Below are 6,724 nucleotides of genomic sequence, written 5' to 3'. Positions count from 1 at the left end.
TCTTCTCAAGTGTTTCTCCCTAAAATATGAGTTTGCATTACACACACACCCGTATGTCAGAATAATATCTTTTCTGTATCCTTGAAGGAAAAGAGTTGGTACAGAACAATCAATCAGATTCATCAGAGTTTTACTTCTGCTGCATTAAATATCAGGAAACAATAGGGTAATTCCTAGTCTTTTGAGGTTAGGAGTTTTAAAAATGTCTATCCAGCTAAAGTGTCATTGATATGTAAAAGCATAGATACGCAGGAATTTAGAAAATGTCTCAACTGAAACAATTACTTGAAAATGATCCTCCAAGAGGAAAATCACAATTCAAAACTCAAGAACAAGAACTCTTAATATCAAGAGATTAGTGGTGACCAATGAAACCTATAAAATATATAGTTGAATCTAAATAATCATTGTAAAAATTGGTTGTAAACAAACATACATGCTCAAATCAATTCTTCATAAAGAATATCTATAATTAATAGATAATTTAGTAGCAATAGCCTGGGTCCAAAATGCCAGATTATATGAACAAATAAAACATGAGGGAGAAGAAGACATGATGATGTCAACGGAAAAAAACCAAACTCTGTGAAATAATTTTAAAGAGATTTATTCTGAGCCAAATTTGAAGACCATGACCCAGAGCCACTCCCAGGAAGCCTTGAGCAAGTAGACTCGCTGTGGTTGGGTTGCAGTTTGGTTTTATACATTTCAGGGAGACAGAAGTTATAGGTAAAGTCATAAATCAATACATGGGAGGCATACATTGGCCCACTTCGAAAAGGTGGGCCATCTCGAAGGCGGGGGGTTGTTTACAGGTTATAGGTGAGTTTAAAGATTCTTTGGCTTATAATAGGTTAAAGACATGAAGCTTTGTCTACAGTCTTGGAATGTTTCAACACAAGGAACTGTTTATTAGATAAGCCACTGGGCATAGATTTGTTGTATAAATTGAGGACTTGCAAGTCTGTCTTGCATACCATACCCTTAGGCCTGTTAATGGGTTACCAAGGATGTCCCCAAGAAGGGAGGGGGGCATAATGAGGCCTGTCTGACCTCCCTCCTCCTGGCAGACAATTTAGATTTAGGATATTCCTTTGGCCAAGAGGGGGTCCATTCAGTCAGCCAGTGGTGGGGTGAACCTTAAAATTTTATTTTAGTTCACAATAGAAATGGATAACAGAAAGGTGGTTACCAGAGGCTGGGTGGGAAGAGGGGAGGGATGGGAAAAGGAGAGATGTTGATGAAAAGGTACAAAGCTTCAGTTAGACTAGAGGAATAAGTTTTAATGCTCTATTGCATTGCATGGTGCATGGTGACCACAGTTAATAATATTGTATACAGTTGTCCCCCATATCCTCGGGGATACTTTCCAAGACCCCTAGGTCAAGAAAGGTGTCAGGTGGATGCCTCACATCACAGATAGTACAGAACCCTACATACACTATGTTTTTTCCTAAATACGTATCTATGATAAAGTTTAAGAATTAGGCACAGTAAGAGATTAACAACAATAACTACTAATAAAATAGAATAACTATAACAATATACTGTAATAAAAGCTATGCAAATGTGCTCTCTCGCTCTCTTTCTAAACATCTTACTCAAACTGCACTCACCCTTCTTGTGAAGCTGTGAGATGGTACAATGCTTACGTGATGAAATGAGGTGAGGGGAATGACGTAGGCACTGTGACGTAGCATCAGGCTAATACTGGCCTGCTGTTACATCAGGAGTAGGATGGTCTGCTTGGGGTGATCCTGGACCATGGAGCCATGAGGATGTCAATGGCTGGATGTCAGGAGCAGACAATGTCGATGACTAACTGGCGGGCTGTGTCCACAGCGAGGATACTCTGGACAAAGGGAAGAGTCACATCCAAGGTGGGACAGCACTGGGATGACGTAAGGTTTAATCACACTACTCAGAACAGCACACGATTTAAAACTTATGACTTGTTTATTTCTGGAACATTCCATTTAATATTTTTGAACCATGGTTGGCTAGAGTTTACTGAAACCTCAGAAAGCAAAACCACGGATAAGGGGGGACTACTGTATTTCAAAACTGCTACAATAATAGATTTTTAACATGAGAAAAAAATGATAAATTGGTGAGGTGATGCATATGTTAATTATCTGGATTGAATCTTTCTATTAACACAATGTATACATAGATTGAAACATCACATTGTCCTCAAATGAGACCCTTATCTTTTCATTTCCTATCATTGTCTTCATATCTCGGCCCATTCACTTAGCATGTCTTTCCACGCCCCTCTCATAGGAACCCTGTCCAGCAGTTTTCTGGAATTTTCTCCCATTTCTTATAAATTATTTTCAAAACCAAGCTGTTTCACAGACTTGTTGGAAATTTGTTCACTTTCCTTATACTGCAATGTGTTTTCGCAAGCCCCACTTTTTATGTTCATTTATCTCTGAATTGTGAGGCATCAACTCAGATCAAATCTTCACCGAAGGTCAGGTGTACAGATGAACTCTGGCCCTGTTAATGCCACTTTGGCTGCTGGCCGATGTTCATAGCTGCTGCTCAATTTCTCACTCCTGTATGTATTTTTCTTGTGCAGCTCTCCTGGGTCTGGGGCTACCTGGCCTTGTCCTGCCTCTTGCTGTTCATCTCATAAAGTAATAGCTGTGCAATCGAGAGACAGCTGCCTCACTTTCCCTTTGGTGAAGTTGGTAAAGACTCTGCTTGTCTGATTTGGAGGGTTACGGGCAGGGATGTGACTTAAAGTGTTTTCCTGCTTCATTTTACACTGTCTGCTGTTTGCTGTTTCACATAACACTGATCCACAGGCCTAACCTTACTACATATCCTAGCCTGCCAGTAACATGCAATGCTGGACTAACAGGCTTAGATTTTGGTCATTTTCTATGTTTTTAGATTTTGGTCATTTTCTATGTTTCAATGGATGATGGAGCCAGACTGCCTCGGGGACTTCCAGCCATTTAAAATCAATAGCTCTTCTCCTTTGTTTTGAAAGAGTATTATTCTCTAAATATTTTATATCTGTCTTAGTCCCCACTAGCAGTTTAAAAGTGCCTTGGCATCCATGGATTTGACAGTCACACATTTAATATTAGTTGTTTCCGCTTTTCTTTGATTAGCCCAATGGTACCTAATGCATAGAAGGCTGTCATTTCCTGGGGCACACATTTTCATTGTGCAGGGCCAAGCTGATATGTGGGAGCAAGTAGCACAGCCACCAAGCAAAGTGGGCGACTGTCCAGCACTCACATCCCCCTGTGATGTTGTTGTCTGCCACCTGCTGATACACATCCAGCATTTCAGCTGAAACGTCTTCTTAATTATATATCTTTGTGGGGACAATCAGCCACTAAGTGAGAGAGAAAATTGTAATGATAGTTGAAATGACCTGTGACATGAAGTATGCAAACAAGAATGCGTGAAGGAAACATGATCCCTGAGAAAAGCAGGACCCTGCATCAATGTCTCTGTTTGTGCACAATTAAGTATTAAAGACAACCTTAGGACAGGCCTGCTAAACACCAAGGGCCCACTGCACTGTGTTGCATAGATCCATTAAGTTCTTGCTTATTTGGGGTGGAGGTTATGAAAGCTGTAAATATTTAGATTCATTTCCATTATGGAGGAACTAAGGCTGCAGAAAATTCGCCTGCAAAATTAGTAGTTTTTACCACAACTTCTCTTGGTTACCCATTTATGGAGCTCTCGCTAAATGCCGAGTAAGTATTATATCCCAGACATATTGTATACATTCTATCATTTAATCCTCAAAATAAGTCCACCAGATTTGTGTTATTATCTCCAATTACAGATAAAGAAACAAAGTCTCAAATAAGTATCTCTCTGATGCCACCTAGCCAATACGGAGCAGGGTGGGAATTTGAGCTATTCTAACCAGGACACCTCAGGGCCTCCCTCTGACACACTAAATGTGCCTCTTTAAACTACATTCCTACTTACTTATGGAAAAGGAATATGCAATGGGGATTCTGTTTTATCTCTGGGTCCAATAGGACTTGAATAAAATGTGGTGCTTCTTAAGAACAATGTCAAGGTTGAGGTGGGAGGATCACTTGAAACCAGGAGATCAAGATCAGCCTCAGTAACATAAAGAGACTCTGTCTCTAAAAAATAAAAAAACAAAAACTTAGCTGGGCATGGTGGCTTGTACCTATACTCCCAGCTATTCCAGAGCCTGAGGCAGTAGGATCGCTTGAGCCTGGGCGTTTGAGGCTGCAGTGAGTTATGATCCCACCACTGCACTCCAGGCTGGGCAACAGAGTAAGACCCCATCTGTAAAAAAAAATTAATGTAAAATTTGTCCTGTGAAGGCTCAGCTTTGCAACAAACCTACAGAATTAACTAGGCAACAATGAATGGTTGGGAATAAGCACCTGTCCTGCGTGCTCAGTATCACACGCTGAGCAAAGTCGTTTATGTTACCTATTCCATTAGAGAACTGCACCCAACCATTGGCTCTCAAGACAGATATTTAGAATTATAGATCTGAGAACAATTTTAGAGTGGCATTAGACAGCCACTTCATCTTATGAATGAGAAAACTCAGGGACAGAAATATCAAGGAGTATCTCCAAGGCATGGTAGTTAGGGTTAGTTAGATTGCTTGTGAAAGAGCTGAGACTAGAATTCAGGACTCCTGGCTCACAACCAGGGTTTAGCCCGCAATACCATATTGATAGCTGTGAAAAGTAGTCTTTTGCTTTGTTCTACTTCTGACATTTTCATAAAATCTGCATATCAAATTCACAACTAATTGCTTAATCCTCTTTGCTTGAGTGAGCAAGCTTCTACCAGGGCTCGTTTACGATCTCGCAAAACGGCAGGTGTAAACTAATATAAGTTGCTTGCACTATTGAAAACGAGATATTTGCAGAAGAAAAAGAAATTTATTATAAAGCTCTGAAAAGAAGCACACGCCTATAGCACACAGAGTGAGTCAGAGGGTGTGGTGAGGGAACAGAAACAGAAAACTGATAATCACTCAACAAGCCAAACAAAGCAAATGCCGCAGAATCTCCATTCTTCTTGCTCAGGGACAAAAGCTAAGAAGGGATCTGGTGCTTCGAGGCTGGGATTTCATCCCCTGCAAGGAAGAGGTCAGAAGGAGAAGAACTAAACGCACAGTGCTGAGAACACTGCGTTTGCACTCGGCTGCCCTGCCCTGCCCTCCACCCGCCGGCCCTCCTCTGGGTTAGGCCTGGGCTGTGTCTGGTCTGTATCACTGCAGGAGCCTCGGAAATGGCCTGCCTGGCCCCGTCATTGGCTGCAGCCAGGAATCTGTCACATTAATGCTGACTTGACAGGTCAAGCCTGGCAGCAATACTTCTCTGTATCTTACAGGCAAAGTCCAAGCTCCTTAGCTGCACCCAACATCTGCAGGAATGCAGGCCTCCGTTCCGCCTGGCCTGCTGGTCTACCATTTTCCTGTCCCTGAGTCCCCATTCTACTCATGGGTCTTCCGGGTCTGCCCCAGGTGTGCATAATGCATTAACTACCGCTATTACTTTCTTTCTTTTTTTTTTTTTTGTTTGTGAAATGCACATTTTTTTTCTTTTATTTCATCATATTATGGAGGTACACATATTGTTAGGGTCACAAATATTGCCCCTGCCCCCCACATGTGTCCAATCCCCCGGTGGTATACATCACACACGTTATGAAAGCATACACACCCCTTTCCTCCTCCCCCTCCTGCCTGCCCACCGCCCAATAAAAAGTTTATTTTTTGTTTTGTTTTGTTTTGTTGAGATTTTGGTTACATTGTATATCTTTGCCTCTCCCTAAGAAGGGTTAGAGTTAATGCCCTTCCCCTCCAAAATACTCCCCACATCCCTAAGATTAGGTCCCTCCTCCCCCGAATCCCTGGTGAGCATTGCCACCATTTGAAAACCATAGTTTTAATCAGTCAGTACCAATTTGATGGCGAGTAGATGTGGAGCCCATTTTCCATGTCTTGTGTCGCCTCGCTTTGGATAACAGGCTTAAGCTTAATCCAGGATAGCATAAACGGTGCTAGCTCCCCGTCATTTCTTAGGATTGAGTAATATTCCGTTGTGAGCATATACCACATTTTAATTATCCACTCATGAATTGATGAGCACTTGGGTTGTTTCCATGACTGTGCAATAGTGAATTGTGCTGCTATAAACATTCGGGTGCAGATGTCTTTATAATAAAATGTCTTGTGCTCTTTTGGGCAGATTCCCAACAATGCTATTGCAGGGTTGAATGGTATTTCTATTTCTAGCTGTTCGAGGTATCTCCAAATTCTTTTCCACAAAGGTTGCACTAATTTGCAGTCCCACCAGCAGTGCAGGAGTGTTCCTGTCTCTCCGCATCCTCGCCAGCATTTGTTGTTTTGGGGTTTCTTGATATTACTTTCTTTGAAATTCCCATTCCTTCCTTCCCCTCTTCTCCATGTTTCTATGCCTCTCCCTGGCCTTCAGGCCCAGCTCGGCGCCCTCCACGAAGCCCTCCTTGAGTATCCCCGCACCAACGCCAGCGACGCTGTTCTCGGGCTGCGGCCGCTGGTGGAGGTGGGTGAGACTCATAGACCAGGCACATGCTACCTGTTTCCTCGTGGACTATTTCATTACGTCTACACAACAACCCTGTGTGGTAGGTGTTGATATCTTGGTGGCAAGTGATGGGAACCCCAACTCAAAGTGGATTAACACACGAAGAAGTTACTTTTTCA

Source organism: Microcebus murinus, chromosome 9 (assembly GCF_040939455.1).
Source record: "Microcebus murinus isolate Inina chromosome 9, M.murinus_Inina_mat1.0, whole genome shotgun sequence".
Lineage (NCBI taxonomy): Eukaryota > Metazoa > Chordata > Mammalia > Primates > Cheirogaleidae > Microcebus > Microcebus murinus.
The sequence above is the reverse complement of the archived record's forward strand: the minus strand, read 5'-3'. Positions refer to the sequence as shown.